The sequence below is a fragment of the Schistocerca gregaria genome, chromosome 1 (genome assembly GCF_023897955.1).
Source record: "Schistocerca gregaria isolate iqSchGreg1 chromosome 1, iqSchGreg1.2, whole genome shotgun sequence".
NCBI classification, from domain to species: domain Eukaryota; kingdom Metazoa; phylum Arthropoda; class Insecta; order Orthoptera; family Acrididae; genus Schistocerca; species Schistocerca gregaria.
The window spans coordinates 1,033,658,835-1,033,686,416 of record NC_064920.1 but is presented as its reverse complement, the minus strand read 5'-3'; the positions used below and the strand labels follow the sequence as shown (position 1 = coordinate 1,033,686,416).

At 43.1% G+C, this 27,582-nt stretch overlaps 1 protein-coding gene across 6 annotated transcripts in view; it reads left to right on the top strand.

The window, feature by feature from the left end:
* LOC126279309 (calcium release-activated calcium channel protein 1-like) overlaps nucleotides 1–27,582 on the top strand; it is a 492,320-nt gene that overhangs the window by 243,843 nt on the left and 220,895 nt on the right. For 2 of the 6 annotated variants that reach the window (XM_049979673.1, XM_049979674.1), the window contains exon 1: nucleotides 13,660–13,892. The exons of the other annotated variants lie outside the window; for them this stretch is intronic. The gene's annotated coding sequence lies outside the window, so the exon portion shown is untranslated. Of the gene's footprint in view, nucleotides 1–13,659; nucleotides 13,893–27,582 lie in introns of those variants that run through there. 6 annotated transcript variants of the gene reach the window in all.

Sequence of the window (27,582 nt, the reverse complement as noted above, 5' to 3'; positions counted from 1 at the left end):
AAAGGAGGATATAAGATGAACATCAACAAAAGCAAAACAAGGATAATGGAATGTTGTCGAATTAAGTCGGATGATGCCGAGGGAATTAGATTAGGAAACGAGACACTTAAAGTAGTCAAGGAGTTTTGCTATTTGGGGAGCAAAATAACTGATGATGGTCGAAGTAGAGAGGATATAAAATGTAGACTGGCAATGGCAAGAAATTTGTTAACAACGAGTACAGATTTAAATGTCAGGAAGTCGTTTCTGAAAGAATTTGTATGGAGTGCAGCCATCTATGGAAGTGAAACATGGACTATAAATAGTTTGGACAAGAAGAGAATAGAAGCTTTCAAAGTGTGATCAAAGGATCACCAATTTAGTATTGGAGGGCAGCGTGGAGGGTACAAATAGTAGAGGGAGACCAAGAGACTGAATACACTAAGCAGATTCAGAAGGATGTAGGTTGCAGTAGGTACTGGGAGATGAAGAAGCTTGCACAGGATAGAGTAGCATGGAGAGCTGCATCAAACCAGTCTCAAGACTGAAGACCACAACAACAACATCGATTTCCGAAATGGAATGTCCCATGCGTCTAGCTCCAGCTACCATTTTGGGTTCAAAGTATGTTAATTCTCGTCTAGCGGCCATAATCACGTCTGAAACCTTTTCACATCAATCGCCATAGTAAAAGCGACACTTCCAACAATGCACTGCCCCTATACACTTTATGTACACGATACTGCCACCCTCTGTTTATGTGCATATCACTATCCCATGACTCTTGTCACGCCAGCGGATCTTGTTGCAACGGTTTCTTGTCAAAGTTGCTTTGATACAGTAGCAAGAGCCATAAGAGCACGTCGTGAGAGGTATGTCAAGCAACTAATCGACTTCACACTGTCATAGAGAGACACATACATACTTACACTAGGTGTTCAAGCTATAAATACCGCCAATTTTGCTGATTCTGACAAAGGTTTTTGGAAGAGATTCCTTCGTATTAAGGCAAATGACGCGACTGGAAGAACGGCAGCCCACCCAGATTTAAATATCCGTTTATTTCTCCGAAAATAATTAACTCGAATGACTGTAGATTTCTTAAGAAAGACCGGCCAAATCCATTTCCCATCTTGTTAATATTGATCCTATGCTATGTCTTTAATGGATTATATTTCAGTAACATTTTAATCCAAATAGCTCTTCCTCGTTTTCTTACAAGATATACAGAATAAACATAAAGACTAAAAATAGTAACCAACCGATTAGGAAATTCAAGGAGAAGTAAGATAGTTAGTGATGTTTTAGAGATATTCTCTTTAGCACTAGGGAGACTCTCAAACGTAGATTATACCTTCCCAAGCAAAAGACAAAATATTTATACCAGTTCGGATTAATATGGTTTCTTCCAAATAATAAATCAAACTACCGTTACACAAGACAAACTAAGGTCACCTTAGGTTTTTCATACCCACATGCGTAATGACAGAAGAAATAAACATTTAAAATAGAAAAAACAACCTCGATGCGAGTTCCTATCTTCTACTTAGACAAACTTGTGGTATAAGTAAGAGGCACGATAAACGTCACGTATATTTTTTGTCTTCTGTCAGTACTCCAGCCGATCAGCCCCGAATTCTTAACATCTATCTCGCTCTACAGACTCTTTGTAGAGGGGAGTAACTTTGGTCCGATAGTTCTTTACGTCCCCAGTATCCTCGGTCAGATACAGTAATTAAACCAAAAATGTCGTTGGAGTCTAGGTACTACTGTATTCAAAACCTAACCCTTGTTCATAGAGTGTGTGTGTGTGTGTGCGTGGGTGGGTATGTGTGTGTGTGGGTGGGTGGGTATGTGTGTGGGTGGGTATGTGTGTGGGTGGGTATGTGTGTGGGTGGGTGGGTATGTGTGTGGGTGGGTGGGTATGTGTGTGGGTGGGTGTGTATGGGTGTGGGTGGGTGTGTATGGGTGTAGGTGTGTGTGTGTGTGTGTGTGTGTGTGTGTGTGTGTGTGTGTGTGTGTGTGCAGAACTTATACTTCTAGGACAGCGATATGAACTGGGTAGTGAAAAAAGGTGACACAGAAAAACTTTAGAAAACCCTGTAGCAACAAAGATTTGCTTCTGGCCTTGCTTCAAAGTTTCCGCCTCCACTACAAAGATATCTATAGAACGTCCGCAGTTTCCTGCTCTATTCCCGTCGGCTAATAGTGAAAGGAAGGCCAATTGTTGCACTTTGGCATTCAACCATACCCTTCAGCTATGTTCGTGTTGCCTGTAGGTAAAGTTTCAGTTGTCTCTCTTTCAGTAGTGTGAAACAGGTCAAATGCTTTTGGGAAAAGGAACTGAAAGTATTTATTTTAGAACTTTCACTCGACGCTTTAGTGCCTTACAGTAAAGGATGAAACGCACCAAGGAAAGTTGTGCAATTGTTACTCCGGTATGTCTAAAAAGGATTGATACAAAAATATATCAGCTAAACAGTACGCAACTAATTACTTGCATTAAAAGCTAATCTACTGTATCTAGAAAATAAACCTAGTAAGAGACTGCTTCAACAGTATTATATAGCGACAGCATTGCTGACGTGAGTGAAGAAAAATACTATCAAGAAACAGTTCATAGTCTCGACTCTTTAGAAGACGAAACATGTTTCCTACCTGTCTAATTATGGGTAGTATACGAAATTTCCGTCAGCATCTACTGCTACGATGTATTAGCACTTCTTAAGTATTGACATAACCTCACTTGAAATATAGAGCGACCCACTTTGCCACCAGTAAACTTTTTGTCGCGCGAGTATCGCTAATTATTATAAAAAATTCTCATTAACTGTTTCGCCATCGACAGATATATGGATTATCACAAAAAAGCTTTGTCTAAATGTAAAGAAAACTGTTTTGAATACTATTTTATCAAAATATAAATAAACTTCACAGCGTAATACGATGATGAATATTGATACTAAATCTGCCGCTTATGTGAACTTTTTTACAATGAGTAACAATCTTGACTTAGTAAAAATTTTATTGGCGTTTAGCGCTTCCAGCGATATTGTATTTGTGTATCTGTAGTAGGATTTCCCGCGCAATACTCAAGCGGTGAAGACTACCATCGGTTGCAAAGTAGCATTAAAAAAAGTTTGTTTCATTGATATAGTAGTTGCGTAAAGCGTTTGATGAGTTATCTTTTATGTTTGTCTCTTGGAGTTCGACTCGAAACAAGAGACAGTACATGGAAAGAGTCTCGGCAAAAACAGTGGGAGGAGTGGAACTATTATTTTAGCGGTGAGACATGCCGCATAGTAAGAATGTACTGCGGCTGTAGTCGATACTCAGACGTCCTTGGGACGTTTGTCTCGTCTCTGGTACTTCCCCTCGACCCGTCCCCACCAGGTTGGGCGTTTCCTCCAGCAACTCACTGGTAATAGTCATCGTAATCCTTTATTCTTTCGGAATAGTAACAACAGTACAACGCCACTTGTTAAGATATTCGACTTAAAGAAATATCCTTCATCTTTCAAGTCGACAAGGACGCAGCAGAGGATAGCGTGCTCTCCATTTTCGCCTAGAGTATTGGTTGAGAGGCCAACGACCTTCCCGGATTGGTAACACCGGTTCCCGTCAAATCGAAGCTAAGCGGTATCCCGCTTGGCTAGCACTTGGATAGGTGACCGTCCGAGTCTGCCGAGCGCTCTTCGCAAGCGGGGTGCACTCAACCATTGTGATGCCACATGTGGCGCTACATCACTAAGAAGTATCGACTCCTGTCACAAAAACTGACAACGGCCGAGAGAGTGGTATGCTGTCTACATGCCCCTTCGTGTCCGCATTCAGTGACGCCTGTTATACGTGTTGTTGGTAAGATTATAGTTAGCTAACTTTCAATGGTAATAGTATGCATCAAAACAAGAAAAAAAGTGTAAGTTAGTGGGCTCTAAAATGTATAGCCCTAAGAGCTATGAGCTCTTGTTCATCAACAATACTGTTAAACCCATCTTCTCTGCTGAAAGCTCTTTGGTTTGCACGTTTTTGGAGGAGGGAATATGGACGAGGATAATGGAATGTAGTCGAATTAAGTCGGGTGATGCTGAGGGAATTAGGTTAGGAAACGAGACACTTAAAGTAGTAAAGGAGTTTAGCTATTTAGGGAGCAAAATAACTGATGATGGTCGAAGTAGAGAGGATATAAAATGTAGACTGGCAATGGCAAGAAATTTGTTAACATCGAGTATAGATTTAAGTGTCAGGAAGTCGTTTCTGAAAGTATTTGTATGGAGTGCAGCCATCTATGGAAGTGAAACATGGACGATAAATAGTTTGGACAAGAAGAGAATAGAAGCTTTCGAAATGTGGTGCTACAGAAGAATGCTGAAGATTAGATGGGTACATCACATAACTAATGAGGAGGTATTGAATAGAATTGGAGAGAAGAGGAGTCTGTGGCACAACGTGACAAGAAGAAGGGACCGGTTGGTAGGACATGTTCTGAGGCATCAATGGATCACCAATTTAGTATTGGAGGGCAGCGTGGAGGGTAAAAATAGTAGAAGGAGACCAAGAGATGAGTACACTAAACAGATTCAGAAGGATGTAGGTTGCAGTAGGTACTGGGAGATGAAGAAGCTTGCACAGGATAGAGTAGCATGGAGAGCTGCATCAAACCAGTCTCAGGACTGAAGACCACAACCACAACAACAACAATATGGACCAAGGAAAAAAGTCCAGTAAATATGGGCTCTAAAATGCGTACCTTAACCTGTGAGCTATCGGCGCTTGTTCAGTAGAAGAGATATTTTTCACAGCCGCGAGGATGAACAAGTGCTAATAGCTCTTAAGCTACGCATTTTAGGATCCATGTTTTGCTAGAGATGTTTTTCTTATTTTGGTTCATACTTATCACCTGTGAAAGTTGCGTCCCCCGCAGTCTTAACAACAACAGTACCGGCACATGTACTCAACTGTCAGAGGTATCTGAACGATCTTCGTTTGTAACTTTCGACCCGGCCGTTTCCAGACCATCCCCCTCACCTCCATATGGATACATTTAATCTTCTCCATCAGCCTCGAATTTCTAGCAAGGAATTTCAAATTAAATTAAGGCTGTGGTAATACAACATGATAAGTAAGAGATAAATGGCATTTGAAACATCTAGTAAACATTTCTGATCGTGTCTCATAATGGGTAACTTTTATAAATGTATTGACTTTTATTAGTCCATTAATTATGCGCTCGCACAGACAACACAACGAACTTCATCACGCAGTTAAAGTGTCACAACTTTGGAGTCTCTGAGGTTGCAGAACTATGAAACAGAACAGTTGAAAAGAAGTGTTCGGAATGGCGCTGGCTTTTTACGATCAGCCCTTGAGGGCCGGTGGCCAACGTTTCGCGGCCGTACTAGAGCCAGTCTATTGGGAGTCTCATAACACTCTACTTGGTGTAGGTTACCATTTGATAGTTAGATCGGTACATATATTGCGCGAGATGGCGCCACATAATGTCAGTATTGCACTTCAATAAAAAAAAAGTTTGATGACTGCTGCTCTGGACTGCATATTTTCCTTGCGTTCTACAACCGTAAACACGTTCTCTTGTAGGTGCAGCTTGAAACTGGACTTGTGGGACAACGGTTTACGTTTTGTTTTGCTGTCTGTGTAGCTAGTGCATTATCTGGCAGCCTACGGCAGATGGTTCAAATGGCTCTGACCACTATGGGACTTAACATCTGAGGTCATGAGTCCCCTAGAACTTAGAACTACTTAAACCTAACTAACCTAAGGACATCACACACATCCATGCCCGAGGCAGGATCGAACGTGCGTCCGTAGCGGTCACGCGGTTCCAGACTGAAGCGCCTAGAACCGCACGGCCACACTGACCGGCCCAGGAAAGGTATCCAGAGAGAAGACAGCTATGTTATTGATATTAGTTCCCTCTCAAAGCTTTGGGCGACAGTTAGCAAACGGAATCATACCGTAAAAGATACGAATGAGGGATGGCCGTGAGTTACACAGTATTTTAGGTACACACCGATGCAAGTATCTTCAGTTTTTCTTTGTCTAATTAGTAGTGTAGTCATACACAGTTTGGATGTCTCTGTTACTTTATTTCATTTATAGTACTTAATCTTTCGCAAATGGTTCAGTGACTATATACTGGAAAGTTGTTACTTCCCCACTTTCCATTTTGATGTCTCCTCTTAATTTCGTTGATTCTGAAGGTGAAGCACACTTTGTAAGTCAATGTTTCTGAACCATTTACGAGGGATTAGGTACTATGTTGTTGTTGTTGTTGTTGTGGTCTTCAGTCCTGAGACAGGTTTAATGCAGCTCTCCACGCTACTCTATCCTGTGCAAGCTTCTTCATCTCCCAGTACCTACTGCAACCTACATCCTTCTGAATCTGTTTAGTGTATTCATCTCGGAACAAACTTACTGACACATCCAAAACCTGTGTGATTACAGCACTAATTACACAAAGAAAGATTGGAGACATGGCAGAAGTAAAGTACATCTTGGTCCACAAAAAACCATGCAACTCATGGCTAATCCTCACTTGTATTTTTTACAGTGTCATTCCGTTTGCTAACAAGCGCCCAAAGCTCTGAGAGGGAACTTACGTCGACTATATGGCTGTCGCACGTCCAGATATATTCTTAATAGACACTTAGTGCGGATTGCATAAAACGAATCGGTGGGGGCAGCTAGATCACCCTGCATAAGCAAAGCAGAGACATATATGGGGAATTTTATCTACTGAGAATGTGGCCTGCAAACGGCGAAATTCACTGATATAAGCGACTTCGGCAAAGGACACATGGTTATGTCCCAAAAGGGGACATGGTTATGTCCCAGCACTTCAGAGCGAGTATCTCGGAACGGGTGAAGCTTGTCGGCTGTTCGCTGAGCATCTTGCAGGTGTTAGATGTCCAAGCCTCAGAACGTAGAGGTCAGAGGGTTGCCTGTTGTGTAAAGCAGGATCAGTAGCTATTTTTAGCAGATATGACGACCGAGTACAATGCTGGCACAGTCACGAGTGTTTCTGAGCACACCATTCAGGGCACATTCTAGAAGGTGGGATTCTGTAGCTTACGACTACTATGTGTTCTCACGTTGGTCCAACGACATCGTCGGTTGTAGTGGCCACAGGTTCATCGAGATTGGATCATGGATCAACAGAAACGTGTCGCTTGGTCGGATGAATCTTTTTTTTTACCAAACGTCGATGGACGTGTCTAAATAAGCTACTCGTCGAAGTGAGCGGCAGCTCGAAGCATACACTACGCCATGGTCGCAGGCTGGGTTTCCATTGGAATTGTAGTAGTAATCTAAGGTCCTATGACACACGAGGACTGTGTGAATCTTATTGCGGATCACCTGCATCCATTAATGCTTTATGTCTTCAGCAACAGCAGTTGTATGTTCCAGCAGGGGATCTGCCCATCTCACAAGGCCAGTGGTTCGAGCAACATGATAGTGAACTCACTCTGATCCGTTGGCGACCAAAATCGCCTGATATGAATTAGATGGAACACTCCTGGAACGCTATCAGACGCCAACTCAGCAACCACAAGCAACCTGTGTGTAGACATCTGATACCACATACCCTGGAAACCTAGAACGGTCTACTCGAATCCCTGTAGGCATAAACGTTGCTTTATTCCGTTCCAGAGATAAACCAGCGCCCTATAAAGCATGTTTAAGCTTGGTCATAATGTTTTGGCCCCCCCATGAACCATTGACCTTGCCGTTGGCAGGGAGGCTTGCGTGCCTCAGCGATACAGATACCCGTACCGTAGGTGTAACCACAAAGGAGGGGTATCTGTTGAGAGGCCAGACAAACGTGTGGTTCCTGAAGAGTGGCAGCAGCCTTTTCAGTAGTTGCAAGGGCAACAGTCTGGATGATTGACTGATCTGGCCTTGTAACAATAACCAAAAAGGCCTTGCTGTGCTGGTACTGCGAACGGCTGAAACCAAGGGGAAACTACGGCCGTAATTTTTCCCGAGAACATGCAGCTTTAATGTATGATTAAATGATGATGGCAGCCTCTTGGGTAAGATATTCCAGAGGTAAATAGTCCCCCATTCGGATCTCCGGGCGGGGACTACTCAAGAGGACGTCGTTAGCAGGAGAAAGAAAACTGGTGTTCTACGGATCGGACCGTGGAATGTCAGATCCCTTAATCGGGCAGGTAGGTTAGAAAATTTAAAATGGATAGGTTAAAGTTAGATATAGTGGGAATTAGTGAAGTTCAGTGGCAGGAGGAACAAGACGTCTGGTCAGGTGACTACAGGTTTATAAACACAAAATCAAATAGGGGTAATGCGTAATGCAGGAGTAGGTTTAATAATGAATAGGAAAATAGGAATGCGGGTAAGCTACTACAAACAGCATAGTGAACGGATTATTGTGGCCAAGATAGATACGAAGCCCACACCTACTACAGTAGTACAAGGTCATATGCCAACTAGCTCTGCAGATGACGAAGAAATTGAAGAAATGTATGATGAAATAAAAGAAATTATTCAGATAGTGAAGGGAGATGAAAATTTAATAGTAATGGGTGACTGGAATTCGAGTGTAGGAAAAGGGAGAGAAGGAAACATAATAGGTGGATATGGATTGGGGCTAAGAAATGAAAGAGGAAGCCGCCTGGTAGAATTTTGCACAGAGCACAACTTAATCATAGCTAACACTTGGTTTAAGAATTATGAAAGAAGGTTGTTTACATGGAAGAACCCTGAAGATACTAAAAGGTATCAGATAGATTATATAATGGTAAGACAGAGATTCAGGAACCACGTTTTAATTTGTAAGACATTTCCAGGGGCAGATGTGGACTCTGACCACAATCTATTGGTTATGACCTGTAGATTAAAACTGAAGAAACTGCAAAAAGGTGGGAATTTAAGGACATGGGACCTGGATAAACTTAAAGAACCAGAGGTTGTACAGAGTTTCAGGGAGAGCATAAGGAAACAATTGACAGGAATGGGGGAAAGAAATACAGTAGAAGAGGAATGGGCAGCTTTGAGGGATAAAACAGTGAAGGCAGCAGAGGATCAAGTAGGTAAAAAGACGAGGGCTAGTAGAAATCCTTGGGTAACAGAAGAAATATTGAATTTAATTGATGAAAAGAGAAAATATAAAAATGCAATAAATGAAGCAGGCAAAAAGGAATACAAACGTCTCAAAAATGAGATCGACAGGAAATGCAAAATGGCTAAGCAGGGATGGCTAGAGGACAAATGTAAGGATGTAGAGGCTTATCTCACTAGGGGTAAGATAGATACTGCCTACAGGAAAATTAAAGAGACCTTTGGAGATACGAGAACCACTTGTATGAACATCAAGAGCTCAGATGGAAAGCCAGTTCTAGGCAAAGAAGGGAAAGCAGAAAGGTGGAAGGAGTATATAGAGGGTCTATACAAGGGCGATGTACTTGAGGACAATGTTATGGAAATGGAAGAGGATGTAGATGAAGATGAAATGGGAGATACGATACTGCGTGAAGAGTTTGACAGAGCACTGAAAGACCTGAGACGAAACAAGGCCCCCGGAATAGACAACATTCCATTGGAACTACTGACGGCCTTAGGAGAGCCAGTCCTGACAAAACTCTACCATCAGCTGAGCAAGATGTATGAAACAGTCGAAATACCCTCAGACTTCAAGAAGAATATAATAATTCCAATCCCAAAGAAAGCAGGTGTTGACAGATGTGAAAATTACCGAACAATCAGTTTAATAAGCCACAGCTGCAAAATACTAACATGAATTCTTTACAACGAATGGAAAAACTAGTAGAAGCCGACATCGGGGATGATCAGTTTGGATTCCGTAGAACTACTGGAACACGTGAGGCAATACTTACCCTACGACTTATCTTAGAAGAAAGATTAAGGACAGGTAAACCTACGTTTCTAGCATTTGTAGACTTAGAGAAAGCTTTTGACAATGTTGACTGGAATTCTCTCTTTCAAATTCTAAAGGTAGCAGGGGTAAAATACAGGGAGCGAAAGACTATTTACAATTTGTACAGAAACCAGATGGCAGTTATAGGGGTCGAGCGACATGAAAGGGAAGCAGTGGTTGGGAAGCGAGTAAGACAGGGTTGTAGCCTCTCACCGATGTTATTCAATCTGTATATTGAGCAAGCAGTAAAGGAAACAAAAGAAAAATTCGGAGTAGATATTAAAATCCATGGAGAAGAAATAAAAACTTTGAGGTTCGCTGATGACATTGTAATTCTGTCAGAGACAGCAAAGGACTTGGAAGAGCAGTTGAATGGAATGGACAGTGTCTTGAGAGGAGTATGTAAGATGAACATCAACAAAAGCAAAACGAGGATAATGGAATGTAGTAGAATGAATTCGGGTAATGCTGAGGGAATTAGATTAGGAAATGAGACACTTAAAGTAGTAAAGGAGTTTTGCTATTTGGGGAGCAAAATAACTGATGATGGTCGAAGTAGAGAGGATATAAAATGTAGACTGGCAATGGCAAGGAAAGCGTTTCTGAAGAAGAGAAATTTGTTAACATCGAGTATAGATATAAGTGTCAGGAAGTCTTTTCTGAAAGTATTCGTATGGAGTGTAGCCATGTATGGAAGTGAAACATGGGCGATAAATAGTTTGGACAAGAAGAGAATAGAAGCTTTCGAAATGTGGTGCTACAGAAGAATGCTGAAGATTAGATGGGTAGATCACATAACTAATGAGGAAGTATTCAATAGGATTGGGGAAAAGAGAAGTTTGTGGCACAACTTGACCAGAAGAAGGGATCGGTTGATAGGACATGTTCTGAGGCATCAACAGATAACCAATTTAGTATTGGAGGGCAGCATGGAGGGTAAAAATCGTAGAGGGAGACCAAGAGATGAATCCATCAAGCAGATTCAGAAGGATGTAGGTTGCAGTAGGTACTGGGAGATGAAGAAGCTTGCACAGGATAGAGTAGCATGGAGAGCTGCATTAAACCAGTCTTAGGACTGAAGACCACAACAACAACAACATAATGTTTTGGCTGATCAATGCACCTCTTAAGTATGTTCATGTGGCTTAGCTGTATTTTTCATGTGTTATTCGACAAAATGTCAATTCTGTTGTCATCTGTTAATCTGAATGTGATGCCAATAGCAAACATTATACAGGCTGATACTTCCTGGCAGATTAATACTGTGTGCCGCGCCGAGGTACTGGCGGAAGTAAAGCTGTGAGGACGGGGCCTGAGTCGTGCTTGGGTAGCTCAGTTGGTACAGCACTTGCCCGCGAAAGGCCAAGGTCCCGAGTTCGAGTCTCGGCCCGGCACACAGTTTTAATCTGCCAGGAAGTCTCATATCAGCGCACACTCCGCTGTAGAGTGAAAATCTCATTCTCATTATACAGTCTGCCTCAGGCTACGACGGGAAAGACCATTCGAAGCAAAATAGTCTAGTAAACATGGATTCTAAAATGCATGCTTAAGATCTATGAGCACTTGTTCATCCTCGAAACTGTGAAACAGATCTCTTCTACTGCCAGGACTTACTTTTTCATATTTCGGGAGGAGGTAATATGGACCAAAACAAGATAAAAAGTCTAGTAAACATAGGCTCTAAAAGGAATAATTGAGAGCTATAAACACTTTTTCATGAGGAGTTCAAAAATGTTCAAATGCGTGTGAAATCTTACGGGACTTAACTTCTAGCCGGCCGCGTTGGCCGAGCGGTTCTAGGCGCTTCAGTCCGGAACCGCGCGACTGCTACGGTCGCAGGTTCGAATCCTGCCTCGGGCATGGATGTGTGTGATGTCCTTAGTTCAGTTAGGTTTAAGTACTTCTAAGTTCTAGGGGACTGATGATAGAAGTCCCATTGTGCTCAGAGCCATCTGAACTATAAATGAATCCCTACTTAACCTAAATTATGCTAAGGACAAACACACACACACCCATGCCCGAGGGAGGACTCGAACCTCCGCTGGTACCAGCCGCACAGTCCATGACTGCAGCGCTCTAGACCGCTCGGCTAATCCCGCGCGGCTCATGAGGAGTGATCTGTGTCACACTGCCGAATATGAACAAGTGATCATATACCTTAAGGTAAGCTTTTTGGACTCCATGTTTACTTGAGACTTTCTTCTTCGTTCTGTCCACACTACCTCCTCCGAAAACATGAAAAGCGAAGTTCTAGCAGAAGAGATCTGTTTCATATTGTCGAAGATGAACAAGTGCTCGTAGCTCTTAAGGCACGGATTTTAGAGCCCCTGTTTAAAAGTCTTTCTTTCTTGTTTTGGTGTAAGGAACCTGTCCGTAAAAATTGTTCATGTGACACCCTGTATATTCGAAAATAAGTCGATGTGTAGCTTTCTTACAAAAAAAAAAAGTCATAAATACCGTACTTTACGACCGAAATTGAAAATAAATGTTACTCAAATGGAAGTGGAATCGTAACTTTCGGTTGATGGAAGGTGGCATGATAAATCCTGGGTTGTTATAATGGGAAGAAACAAATATTATATTCAACTAACAAAGCGGGCAATGCTTCGTAATTGCTAAATATGTATGGCAATTGCATACACATCCTAAATTGCTTGCCCCTCTCCTCTCTCTCTCCATCTTCTCATCCGTCCCCTCTCTCTCTACATGTCCTCCTCTCCCACTTCTTTGTGCATAACGTCCTTCCCTTTTCTTCTCTGTACATCTCCTTCGTCTACACCCCCCCCTCTCTCTCTCCCTCTCTCTCACTCTCTCTCTCTTTCTCCCCCTCTCTCCCTCTCTCTCTCTCTCTCTCTCTCTCTCTCTCTCTCTCTCTCTCTCTCTCTCTCTCTCTCTCTCTCTCTCTCTCTCTCTCCCCTCTCTCCCTCTCTCTCATATGTATCAGTTTCCGTCTGAATGTTCAGTAGAGTATCGAGCAAAAATTTGATGCAATTCCCTCAAGGTGTTTTCGATATCTTTGGTAACACCATTTCCCCTTTATACATTATCTACATTTATACATATAACTGTCAATCTGATTTTTTTCTTATGAAAACATATGACAGGAGAACTTTCAATCTCAACGTAATTTTTAAAATTTTCTTTTTAACACCAAAAATACCATTACCATCCGCAATTACGAAGGCAAGGGAAAAAGTAACCCATATAGGCTGAGCCGTTTTCAAGTTATGGTGTTTCACAATTGAATTTAATTTCTGACTTTGACGGTGGATTTTCCAAAGATTTTTCTTTCATACGAAGCTTGTCTTGACTATAACGAACAAAACAAAAAATATTCGCTCAAGCCGGTCGCAAGTAATTATTAGCCGTTCTCAGGTAACGATCTTTCATACATATGGCAGTTGATTTTTATTTTATATAGGTTAATACACAGTCACATTTTCTAGCTGTGTCTGTGATGGGTTCAAAATGGCTCTGAGCACTATGGGACTTAACATCTGTGGTCATCAGTCTCCTAGAACTTAGAAGTACTTAAATCTAACTAACCTAAGGACATCACACACATCCATGCCCGAGGCAGGATTCGCACCGGCGACCGTAGCGTTCACGCGGTTCCAGACTGAAGCACCTAGAACCGCACGGCCACACCGGCCGGCCGTCCGTGATGGGAAAGGTTAATCTGAGTCGACCGTAATATCGATCCAAATGGCTTGGAGGCAGCTTGTAACGCATCGGTCGCCGGTCTGGTGTGGATGGACGAGACGGGCGCCGCTGCTCTTGGCGGGTCCCTCCGCCGCCGCCTGTCGCCCCCCCGCCACTGCCGCTGCCGGCTGCCTGCTGCGGCCCTCTGTGCTGTCTGGGAACGGCGCGCGTCAGTCGAGGGCCAAGGCTGGTGGGCGCCGCTTCTGCCACGTCACGCAGCCAAGCAGCCAGCACGGAACAGACCGGCAAGCAGCGCGCCGCCCCACACCCGCCGCAGACACTCCGCGCCTCTGGTGTAAGTGCAGAGGGCGCGCTCAGCTGCGCCGAGAGTGCTTCGCCCGGATCACGGACTTCTACGTACATTTCCTCAGTGCCGTCGCAGTGCTAGTAGCTCCCGATCTCTCTTACCTCCCTTCGTACTACTGCTCGAACTTCATTTGCCGTTTACGTGAATTGTGTCCGCTAATCTTCTCTCTCACAACTCATTAGACACAGTGTAAGTGCAGTGAGAAAGTGTCATACTCAGTTCCAAAAGATTTCAGATTTCTTCCTCAATTCGTCTTTAGGTGCTTTGCACAACTTCTGTCTTTTCTTTGTGTTTGTCAAAAACATCAAACTGCTGCTTTGTTCACAAACTACCTTTTCGCTTGTGTCTTGGGTTCTTCGGCCGACGTTTGTTTGATGACTGTTCTGACGTTTCGCTAGCACGAATGATTGGCATTGTCAAAGTTTCACCATGCATTGCCGGTGGTGGACTGAATGGTGAAGCTTTGACAATGCCAGCCACTCGTACTTGCGGAACGTCAGAGAAATCATTCAAAAATTTGAAAATTTGCGCTGCGGTCGCAGGTTTGTTACCTGCCTCGGGCATGGATGCGTGTGATGTCCTTAGGTTAGTTACATTTAAGTACTTCTAAGTTCTAGGGGACTGATGACATCAGATGTTAAGTCACATAGTGCTCAGAGCCATTTGAACCTTTTTTTTTTTGTGGTAAGATCTCATGGGATCAAACTGCTTAGGTCATCTGTCCCCTCACGCGCTGTGCGGCTGGTCCCGGCGACGGTTCGAGTCCACCTCGCGCGTGGGTGTGTGTGTTGTCCAGAGCGTAAGTTAGATTAAGTAGTCTGTAAGCTTAGGGACTGATGATCTTAGCACTTAAGTTCCATAAGACTTAACACACATTTGAATATTTTCATCGGTCCCTAAGCTTACACACTGCTTAATCTAACTCAAACTAACTTACGCTATGGACAACACACACACCCACGCCCGAGGGAGGACTCGAACCTCCAACGAGGGAGCCTCAGACCGCGCGGCTAGCCCGCGTGACAGAAAGATCATCAAACAAATGTCAGCCGAAGAGCCCGAGACAGAAGTCAACAAGTAGTTTGTCAACTGTTTGGTGTTGCTTAGTAATACGCATACTCCGTGATTGCTCTGAAATGCTACAGATATATAGCTATGCAGTGCAAAATTCTAAACATTTTACAAAAATAATGCGTTTTCTCTTCCTTTACACAAAGATCCTTCTTTTATTTTCTTCATCATAGTATCTTATGACAGCAAACCTTTATTCGCATTCTTTTTTCCACCGTTGTTTCTTTTCTATTGTTTAGCTTAATGTAATGTCGTACCCACTTCTATCTTCTGCAGTAGACCTTCTTGTGACACCACACCTGTATAGGTATGCTCTTTTCGACTATTTTTTCTATTGTTTCGCCTAATGTAAGTTCGTATCTCACTGCTGCCGTGTATCTAAAAAAATGACACAATTAATAAATAATAGTATCCATTATATTACCTGTAGACGAATGCCGGTAATCAACGTCTGAACTCGCCTCTAGCCATTTATATGAATGCAACAAATGTTCTCCTTACACCTTCTTCATCTATGTATAGGACACTCCAGTGTTTTTCTACTGTTTACCTTCGTGTACGGTCGTATCTCACTGCCTTGTACATAAAAAAGAAATATATTTAAATATGAATAATCAGTGTGATTTTTGTGATCAGGCCATGAGTAGCATACATCCCGTGAGCAATGTGTGTGAACAGTCATTTCCTACCGTTTACATGAGTTATTTATGTTTATATTAAAAATACACGTTGCTGCATTTACTTTGTGTTTAAATTTATCAAGTGAAACAGCTGTCTACGGAAGTACCCGAATATTTTTAATGTTCATGTTATTGTGTCCTTCCTTCTCTCTTTGTGTAGAACAGTTTTCAAAATTAGAGGCGTTTTTGTAACCATAGGCTCCTGTGGCCGTTGTCACTGTCAACAAAATTCTTCAGGACATGTTACTGCCTTGTCAATATGTAAAATTCTCCAACATTCCGACCACTGTTGTAAATAGCCTTCGACAGGGTCTTGTGCCTGGGAAAGGCTATGCATTTTAGAGCACACACCCTCAAAATTTTTATTGACATTGAATTCGAGATTTTATCCACTAATATTTGCACCTCACCGGTTTTCAGCTTCGTACACCGTTACCACGCAACACCTGACTTGACAAGCATTCATGAAGACACTAGTGCACAAGAAGTTAAGCCTTGAAAACTAAAGATATGGCAGCGACACGGAATGAATACTGCATAGTTTGCCACATTTTTGATACATCGTAATTAGTGGAGCTATTTTGTTCGTCGTGAGATTTTTATGAATCTATAGTCGTTTCCAAATTCGCGCCTGATTTCAACAACAAAGTTTGTGGGAGAATGATGTGGTTTGGGTCCTACCTTAGTTTGACGGTAAACCCTCCGATAAGCTATTCACGCTCAGACGAGAACATGTACGGCTGAACCATACGGCGTAAAATCATTGGAGAATCCAAATCAATCTTTTAGATGATGGGCTGTTTGCCCTGCCTAGTGGATGGAGACACGTAGCTATTTACTGTTAAAATTTAAATTAATTGAGGCACGTATCACATACACGTAAGAGACTATTTTTCCATCTAGTGGTACAATATTTTTTCCACTCCCTTGGATAGCACGTGACAGAAATCCTCCGTTTATCTTCCGGAGGAAAGAGTGTGTAACACCAAAACTGTTGATGCAAGTATTTTTTAATAAGCGCTTGTATATTTATGTCTTTCTCCAATATTCTTCAGTGATTAGGATTAATCTGAGGAGATATCTCACTGCTGCGAGTAATAAAGAAGGAAAAAGAAAGCCAAGTTAGTAACAACATTACTTTTTTTTCGCTTTTTCAAGATACCAGCAGCAAATACCCTTCAAGTAGTTTGAACAGTCATGTTTCATCCGCGTCCATACTTGTAATTTACAAATCACCATAACATTTATTACGTTAGCAGGTGCACAACGTATCCTTCCTGTTTACATCAAGGCCGAAACGCGTAAAGAGCGATTGTTTACCCATCTGCTGCCAGCTGGCAGTTCACACTGACAGTTTCAAACCTCAATAGATCTTTCACAGAGAACTGTATTATTTCATCGTAACAAGTTTCGGTGATGGATATACAATTATATCACTTGTACGCTAAAAAGCAATAGTTGTGGATTCTATTCAAAAGTTTTCTCTAGATTAGGTCCGCAGGGCAGGAATGATTGCGGAAAGGTCCAACCAACGACAAAGTTTTTTTAAAAAAGGAGACATTTTCGCCGTAGTATTTAAGTAATATACAGGCAGTAATAATCTTTGGTGTGCTAGCAGTACCGACAGTACGGGAAAATGCCGCAATTATTATAAAATAATTTTCGCGATAGAGACAAAGAAACTTCTTAGTTAGTGAAACCAATGCGGAACCAGGACAATTACTAAACCCTGAGATGACGAAGTAGCAAATTTTATGACGTTGACAAGAGACTGGCGGAGCACATATATGTAGTGAAATTCAATAAACTTTAATATGCCTCATAGTTAATTTTATTTCCAGATATAAATTTTGTTTGACTTTCTAGTGAAAGTCGTACCTATATTTTCTTGAAACTTTTAAAGGGCAATCTGCATTGCTTGCATTTACTTACAACACGGAAGCCACTGAACGTATGTTGATGTGCTGGGTGCCGTTTCTGTAGAGCGGACAGAGAGCAGGACACACCGAGCTTTCTGTTGTTTACAGTGCTTCTGGAGCTTGTCAACACTGATATGGTCTTATGATCAATGTATTGGCCCAATTTCTCCCACAGGCGTTTTAAGCCAATGACAAGAGAGTCGGAAGTGACTCCTCCCGCATGAACGCTGTTCATTTGACCGTGTGAATTCTCATGGCCAAAGCAAGAGGTGTGACTCGACATTCGGAATACATTACAGACGATAATTCAGCACGCTGCCGGCTCCGAATGATGTGTCGCTGTAGTACAGTACATACAAAGGAGAAGGAAATCGTTTCCTTCAACATTTTTCCAGTAGAAGCCGACAGCTGTCATTGGCAGTACGCCATCGTTTGCGAAATTCCCTTCCTCGAAATTGCCAGCTGGTTCTGGGATTTTTATGACATGTCAAAACTTTTGTTTCTCACAAATGTTAGTAATTGGTGAAACGTAACTTCGTTTTTGTGAATCAGGACGTGACTGTCGATGTGGAGAAGATGTGATTCAGATTTTTTGTGTCATTGAGTCTGATTACAATCACTGGTTTTATTTTTAAAAGTACCGCTTTCAGCTGTAATCTACAGCCATCTTCAGATCAGTGTTGCAGCAAGACACCGCATGCTCCTTTGTGTTCGGATTTTTCTTATGCTGCAAAGCTAATCTGAATATGGCTGTAGTTCACAAGTGCAACTGATCGCTATGAAAATAAAATCGGTGCCAGTCGTCTAGTAAAAGAAAAGAAGAACGTCAGCCCCTGCAGTTGTTCATCTGTCTATGTACAAATGAAGCTTGCCAGCTAAATGCCAATGTGGGAACATTATTAACCTTCGCTTATCTCCGTTGCCCAACAGAAACGATATGTTGGAGGCTGAAGAATATTCCTGTTTATTGGAAAATAAAAATGGTTCAAATGGCTCTGAGCACTATGGGACTTAACTTCTGAGGTCATCACTCACCTAGAACTTAGAACTACTTAAACCTAACTAACCTAAGGACATCACACACATCCATGCCCGAGGCAGGATTCGAACCTGCGACCGTAGCGGTCGCGCGGTTCCAGACTGTAGCGCCTAGAACCGCACGGCCACTCCGACCGGCTATTGGAAAATAATGTGTGTACAACTGTAGCGGATGTTATCAGTCATGAATAATATTCTTACTTGCCTCCACGAAAACATTCAAGGCCGAGTTCCCAGAAACAATCGGCTTCTCTTAGTGATACAGCTTCCTCTGAAATTATCTCATAAATCAAAGTTCATTCTGACTGTCCTGCTGTGCACACTGACGCATAAAAAATGCAACACGAAAAAAAAATGAGTGTTGAAATTCCGGAAACCTATTTGTCTAGGTAAGTGATTAAGATTGCAAGGTCACAGGGTAATGTAAGTGCGAGATAAGCCATTAGCAATGTGAAACAGTGGTACATTAATAACCGATTTAACTGCCAGAATGTTGAATGCAAGCATGCAAACGCGCATGCATTGCGTGGTGCATGTGCCGGATGTCAGTTTGTAGAATCGAGTTCCACGCCTGCTGCACTTGGTCGGTCGGCACAGGGACAGTTAATGCTGGTTCGTTGGTTGATCTGGGAGGCACATCAGTCTGGAACCGCGCGACCGCTACGGTCGCAGGTTCGAATCCTGCCTCGGGCATGGATGTGTGTAATGTCCTTAGGTTAGTTAGGTTTAAGTATTTCTAAGTACTATGGGACTGATGACCTCAAATGTTAAGTCCCACAGCGCTCCGAGCCATTTTTTGATCTGGAAGGAGGAGATCAAACAGGAGGTCATCAGTCCCATCGGATTAGGGAAGGACGGGGAAGGAAATCGGCCGTGCCCTTTCAAAGGAACCATCCCGGAATTTGCCTGAAGCGGTTTAGAAAAGTCATGGAAAAGCTAAATCAGCTCGCCCGGTGCGGTTAATGCTGGTTATGGTTGACACTGGAGTCGCCGGTCTGGTGATGTCAAATAAGTGCTCGATTGGAGACACATCTGGTGAACGAGCAGACCAAGGCAACAAGTTGACACTCTGTAGAGCATGTTGGGCTGAAACAGCGGTGTGTGGGAGAGCGTTATCCTGCTGGAAAACAGCCCCTGGAATGCTGTTCATGACTGGCAGTACAACAAAAGGTTATCGATTTGTAACATTTCGTTGTGTCACTGTGGTGCCAACTGCTGCTCAGATTGCTGCTACAGATGCAGTACGATGAGCCAGAACTGTACGCCGGACACGATGGTCTTTCCTCTCGGTAGTGCCATGTCGCCGTCCGGGCTACGACCTTTTTGCGACCGTACATTCCCGTGACCGTCGCTGTCAGCAATCGTGTGCAGTCCTACATTCCTGCCAAGTCTTTTCTTTCATCACAGAAGGAACACCCAATTTCTCGTAGCCCTGTTACATGACTTCGTTCAAATTCACTGAGGTATTGATAATGGCGTCTTTGTTGCCTTAAAGGTATTCTTGAGTAACAACACCTCACCGCATCCAGTTCAAAGGTAACTAATGATCACGATGGTTCCAACGTGTATTTAAAGCAAACCTGATTTGCGATAGGTGCGAAATTAGAGTAGACAGTATCTTTCAGATATAGAAATCACCTACCAACTTTTGTTTAGGTCACACAACTCCTTCTTGCTGTAGTGATTTTTTTTTTTTGTCAGTGTATATGTATTACGTCTCATGTCTTACTAAAATGACATACAAATCCCCCCCCCCCCACACACACACAAGAACGATCAATACTTGTTAGTAGGCAGTGCAATGGAAAGCAAGTTCGCAGGAAATTTGTAGTTCCCTAGTATCCTGATGAATCGAACTCGTGTAATATGAACTTTTGCTTCATTAACAGAAAAAAAAATATTTTAAGAACGTGCAATGTAAATATTTTCCAGCATTATTTTCTCGTGCTATACATTTTTTTCTAAACTACATATTTTTATATACTGTCTTTAGGTTGTGCTGCACGTAGAGGAATTGCTGCTCTCTAATTATTTATTTATTTGTCCTGATTTGTTTAGGGCCGTCAGGCCCTCCCTTACATCAGACCAGGATTTCACACATACTGTATCTGTTACATCATAGTCGCCTAAGAAAATTATAATTTCAATGTGACAACTAATGATGATAATTATGACAGTAACTCTGACATTAATAACTGTGGCAGATAAAAGAAGAATTTATTGGTCTATACAGGGTGTTACAAGAAGGTACGACCAAACTTTTAGGAAACATCCCTCACACACAAATAAAGAAAAGATGTTATGTGGAGCCGGCCGCGGTGGTCTCGCGGTTCTAGGCGCGCAGTCCGGAACCGTGCGACTGCTACGGTCGCAGGTTCGAATCCTGCCTCGGGCATGGATGTGTGTGATGTCCTTAGGTTAGTTAGGTTTAAGTAGTTCTAAGTTCTAGGGGACTGATAACCACAGCAGTTGAGTCCCATAGTGCTCAGAGCCATTTGAACCATTTTTGTTATGTGGACATGTGTCCGGAAACGCTTAATTTCCATGTTAGAGCTCATTTTAGTTTCGTCAGTATGTAGTGTACTTCCTCGATTCACCGCCAGTTGGCCCAGTTGAAGCTAGGTAAAGTTGACTTCGGTGCTTGTGTTGACATGCGACTCATTGCTCTACAGTACTAGCATCAAGCACATCAGTACGTAGCATCAACAGGTTAGTGTTCATCACGGTTTTTGCAGTCAGTGCAATGTTTACAAATGCGGAGTTGGCAGATGCCCATTTGATGTATGGATTAGGACGGGGAAATAGCCGTGGTTTGTATCGAGACAGATTTCCAGAACGAAGGTGTCCCGACGGGAAGACGTTCGAAGCAATTGATCGGCGTCTGAGGGAGCACGGAACATTCCAGCCTATGACTCGCGACTGGGGAAGACCTAGAACGACGGGGACACCTGCAACGGACGAGGCAATTCGTGCAGTTGACGATAACCCTAATGTCAGCGTCAGAGAAGTTGCTGCTGTACAAGGTAACGTTGACTACGTCACTGTATGGAGAGTGCTACGGGAGAACCAGTTGTTTCCGTACCATGTACAGAGTGTGCAGGCATTATCAGCAGCTGATTGGCCTCCACGGGTACACTTCTTCGAATGGTTCATCCAACAATGTGTCAATCATCATTTCACTGCAAATGTTCTCTTTACGGATGAGGCTTGATTCCAACGTGATCAAATTGTAAATTTTCACAATCAACATGTGTGGGCTGACGAAAATCCGCACACAATTGTGCAATCACGTCATCAACACAGATTTTCTGTGAACGTTTGGGCAGGCATTGTTGGTGATGTCTTGATTGGGCCCCATGTTCTTCCACCTAAGCTCAATGGAGCACGTTATCATGATTTCATACGGGATACTCTACCTGTGCTGCTAGAACATGTGCCTTTACAAGTACGACACAACATATGATTCACGCACGATGGAGCTCCTGGACATTTCAGTCGAAGTGTTCGTACGCTACTCAACAACAGATTAGGCGACCGATGGATTTGTAGAGGCGGACCAATTCCATGGCCTCCACGCTCTCCTAATCTCAACCCTCTTGACTTTCATTTAGGGGGTCATTTGAAAGCTCTTGTGTACACAACCCCAGTACCAAATGTAGAGACTCTTCGTGCTCGTATTGTGGACGGCTGTGATACAATGCGCCATTCTCCAGGGCTGCATCAGCGCATCAGGGATTCCATGCGACGGAGGGTGGGTGCATGTATCCTCGCTAACGGAGGACATTTTCAACATTTCCTGTAAAAGTGTTTGAAGTCACGCTGGTACGTTCTGTTGCTGTGTGTTTCCATTCCATGATTAATGTGATTTGAAGAGAAGTAATAAAATGAGCTCTAACATGAAAAGTAAGCGTTTCCGGACACATGTCTACATAACATATTTTCTTTCTTTGTGTGTAAGGAATGTTTCCTGGAAGTTTGGCCGTACCTTTTTGTAACACCCTGTATAACAGATGCAGCGAGTTTTGGGAAATGGAAATTTAAGGACACTTCATCGGCTGAGAATACTGGGAAATGAGGATGATCAAGTTGGAAAGAGGGACGCACAAGGATAACGAATGCCTACAGGAACAATGCTGATCCTAGCGTTTCTGTACTAGCTCCGATGTACTATCTGTCATCTGAAGCTGGAGATATGAAGTTTTCTAATATAATCCGCGAGGTTGTTCCAAAGTCGAGTTCCTGCTACTGAGAAGGACTTCCAGAAGGTGGCTGAACGACGAGATGAGACAGAAAGGATTTTGCTCTTATGGGAACGGGGGTTTTCGCCATGTTATTCAGACAAAACCGTTTCTGGAACGCCCTGGTTACTAAAAAAGTTTCCTTCCATGTTGTGACTAACTTGGCAGCAGGTGCTTTTTTTTCCATTATGGATAAAAACTTCCGCTGCACAGTAATCGCTGATTTGGTTTCTGATAACCACACAACACAGTGGGCTTTCTCCTTGGGTAGCCATTTTTGGCGAAAGTGTTGAGTGAGACATAGCTGTACAGAAACTTAATGTGTTCCTTAATAGAACTGTAACAAAAAACAAACTTGACTATGATAAATATAATTAATATTTAATCTTGAAATTATCTACAAAACTTCAGGTCTCCAAGTGGTTCGCCCGGACTTCGGCGCAACTTCTGGGACGCGATAGTCCCTTGTCAGCCAGCAGGTTTCTGTGTACACCCCGTCCGCCGGTTATTCCAGGCTTCCGGCAATTCGTTACACTTCGCGGATTGCGTTCTTTTGTGGCCGCGTCATGGCAGCCGCACTGCTAGCTTCTTGCTGTTTCCTTGAGCGTCTGTGTGCGAGTGTTGTGAGAATGTGTCGGCGTCTTCGTATGGCAGGAATATTTGCGCACAGCAACAGAGGCCACGGCTAACGGGACGCCGTGTGCGGGCGGTCACTGTAATTGCGCTTTCACCAGCCGCGATGCCCAGGTGGGAAATCCCATCGTTCCTCCGAAGGCACCCAAGAGTTCGCGACCACTCCATCTGAAACGTGTCTGGCACCACCGTCAAGCAGCAGAGTAAATCTCCCCCGTCCTCCTTTCCTTTCACGTATCGAACCAGATGACGAAGTGGTGAGACAAGGCGTCATTAAATTCTTCATTAGTGCGGCAGTATTGTCCATAGTTGCTTTATAATTCTTGATGGTATATTTGTTCTGTCGTTGCAAAAAATGAGTATTTTTTTCACCAGACGCGTTTCGCTTTATTGAGATAAAGCATCGTCAGTGGTCTGTAATTTATTTACATTTTGATTTGCTTTAAGACTGGAAAACAGTTCTTTAACAACATGCGTCTGGTGAAAAAAACACTTTTTTTGTAATTGCAACGACAGAACGACAATACCCTCAAAAAAAGTTAAGACCAGGGACTTGCATTCAGAACGGTGGTGGTTCAGTCCCCATCTGACCATCAGAATTAGGTTTTCCGTAGTTTCCCTGAAGATCTCATGGCAAATGCCGCGTTGCTCTCTTTGAAATGGCATGGCCGATTTCATCCATCGTCCGAGCCTGTCCTCAGTCGCCACTGACCTGATCGTCGACTCTTCCTTTCCTTCTTTTTCCGATTACATAGCAGAAATGTTTTACAACGTTGCAGGTTGCAACACTAAACATTTTTTGCAAAGTGTAGGCACACGTGCAGGCTATCACGTTTGGTGTAGAGGTTAGCTGTTGAGACTTTACACACTGTAATGGGTGCGAGCGAACTACATAGCTCCATATCCATTGATTATACCATCAACAGTCAACTCCTGTAATCAGTCATGTAAGTCACATATCCAGGGATTATGGTTCAAATGGTTCTGAGCACTATGGGACTTAACATCTGAGGTCATCAGTCCCCTAGAAGTTAGAACTACTTAAACATAACTAACCTCAGGACATCACACACATCTGTGCCCGAGGCACGATTCGAACCTGCGACCGTAGCGATCACGCGGTTCCAGACTGAAACGCCAAGTACCGCTCGACCACACCAGCCGGCCCTATCCAGGGATAGCCGACAGGAGTACTCCAAATAACATCAATACATATTATAAAAATGTGTGTGTGTGTGTGTGTGTGTGTGTGTGTGTGTGTGTTTGTGTGTCTGTGTGTGTGTTTATGAGTGTTCCACATCTCCTCCTAATCCACTGGGCCAATTTCAACCAAACTTAGTACACATATCCCTTACTGTCAGGTGTCAGGCAACAAACACTGCCAGGGTAATAACCACCTACCTCTCATAGTTCAGGAAATATGTCATAAAAAGTGAGATGCGTCAAATAACTGCTGTATCATGCATGGCGTTTAAATTTATTACTTCTATGCCAATAATTCTACTAGCAACAGATGTCGCAGACACTACCCATATATGCCGCTAAATGTACCTACAAAATTATATCATGGTACCACACATAATTGAGGAGGTATGACGTCATAAACACTGAGATGTGTGAAAAACTTCCGCATTGTGTATGACGTTCAAATTTATTACTTCTTTGCGACTAATTCTATTGGCATTACTTTTGTAGACAGTATCCACGTATGCCGTTGAATCCATCTACAAATTTACGTTATGGTACCAGACACAGATCAAGAGATATGACGTCATAAACACTAAGACGCGTGAAAAGCGGTCGAGTCATGTGTGACGTTTAAATTTGTTAATTTTTTGCTATAACTCTATTCCCAACATTTAGCAGACGGTATTCACATATGCCGATAAATCTACCCACACAAAAGCATCATTGTACGACACACAGTTCAAGAAGTATGACGTCATAAATACTGAGACACATGAAAAAACGCAGTATCTTGTCTATAATATTAAGACTCTCCTACAGTCGACTCAACGGAAGGAAATCCCTAACACCTGGCAGTGATTTTGACAGCTTTCACCTGCGAAACGCGAATGACTGTAGGCGAAAATAATAACCGTCTATGGAGCTATGAAGAGGCGTTGCCCTGGAGATGTTTACAAAGCTGCGTTGTAGACGAGCGAAGCAGCTGTACTTATAAATTCCAACATTATGTATATTTCTTTGTACGACTGTTTCATTATTTCGGGAGGAGTAGGAATAGGCCAGTGTTTGACGTCCCGTCGGCAACGAGTTCACTGGAAACAGAGCACAAACTCGGATTAGGGAAGGATGGAGAAGGAAATCGGCCGTATCCTTTCTTAGGAACCATCACGGCAGTTGCCCGAAGAGTTTCAGGGAAAACACAGAAAACCTTAATCAGAACGGTCGGACTCTGGTTTGTGCTGTCGTCTAGTGTGCGAACCACTGCGCCATCTCGCTCGGTTTTTCAATTTCGAAAGTGCTTCCACTGGTACATGGAAATGAAATTTTTTCGATATTACGGTACAAACACAGTTCATGTTTTGTTTCCTTTTCAACAGAAAATTGGCAAAACGAATACCCAGGCAGTGCCCGGATTGTCAGCACCTTACACTATTTGCTCAAAAGTATCCGGACACCTGGCTGAAAATGGCTAACAAGGTCGTGGCGCCCTCCATCGGTGATGCAGGAATTCAGTATGATGACGTCTTCCATTCCCGCAGGCATACGTTCAATCACGTGCTGGAAGGTTTCTTGGGGAATGGCGACCCATTCTTCACGGAGTGCTGCACTGAGGAGGGGTATCGATGTCGGTCGGTGAGACCTGGCACGAAGTCGGCGTTCTAAAACATCCCAAAGGTGTTCTGTAGGATTCAGGTCAGGACTTTGTGCAGGCCAGTCCATTACAGGGATGTTATTGTCGTGTAACCATTCCGCCACAGGCCGTGCATTATGAACAGGTGCTCGATCGTGTTCAAAGATGCAGTCGCCATCCTCGAATTGCTCCTCAACAGTGCGAAGCAAGAAGATGCTCCAAAAATAAATGTCGGCCTGTGCTGTGATAGTGCCACACGAAACAACGAGGGGTGCAAACCCTCTCCATGATAAACACGACCACACCATAACACCACCGCCTCCGAATTTTACTGTTGGCAGTACACACGCTGGCTGATGACGTTCACCTGGCATTCGCCATACCCACACCTTGCCATCGGACTCCACACAAAGTTTTCTCCATTGTTCAATCGTCCCATGTTTATGCTCCTTACACCAAGCGAGGCGTCGTTTGAGATTTACCGGCGTGATGTTTGGCTTATGAGCAGCCGCTCAACAATGAAATCCAAGTTTTCTCACCTCCTGCCGTGAGTTCCACGGAGCGCCCCTTTCTGCTCTCTCACGATGTCTAATGAATACTGAGGTCGCTGATATGCTGTACGTGGCAGTAGGTGGCAGCACAATGCACCTAATATGAAAAATGTATGTTTTTGCGGTTATCCGGATACTTTTTATCACATAGTTTATTAAATAAATCTTTTCCTGTGGAGAACTGGAGCCATGGTCATCTGTATGGGATCGTTACTATGTTGGATAAACAAAAAAAGATTAAACCCAGAAACTGTGTGTGTGTGTGTGTGTGTGTGTGTGTGTGTGTGTGTTCTTAGCATAAGTTAGTTTAAGTAGGGTGTAAGTCTAGGGACCGATGACTTCAGTAGTTTGGTCCCCTAGGAATACACACATTTGAATAAAAAAGACTTGGTGTTTTACGGAAGTCTGTAACCTTGAAATTCTGAGAGAGCATGTTCAAAGACGAGTCCAGAAACATATTGCTTCTTACATCTACTTCCCACGTTATGGTCAAATTATCCGTATTTGGCGTTACTCGGGGTTTTACCGTTATGATTCATCCACTACTGGAATAGGAAGGTGTAAAATGACACTGCGCCTGCAGCAACACTTCTCAAGACATGGCACACTGCAGATTCCAGGCGTAGAATGGAAGGGAACGGGAGTAAGCAACCGAATGAAAAAACATGAATTTCCTGTCGCTAAACGCGAAATAATTGACTCGATTGTCGAATTAATGTTAAGAGCTCAC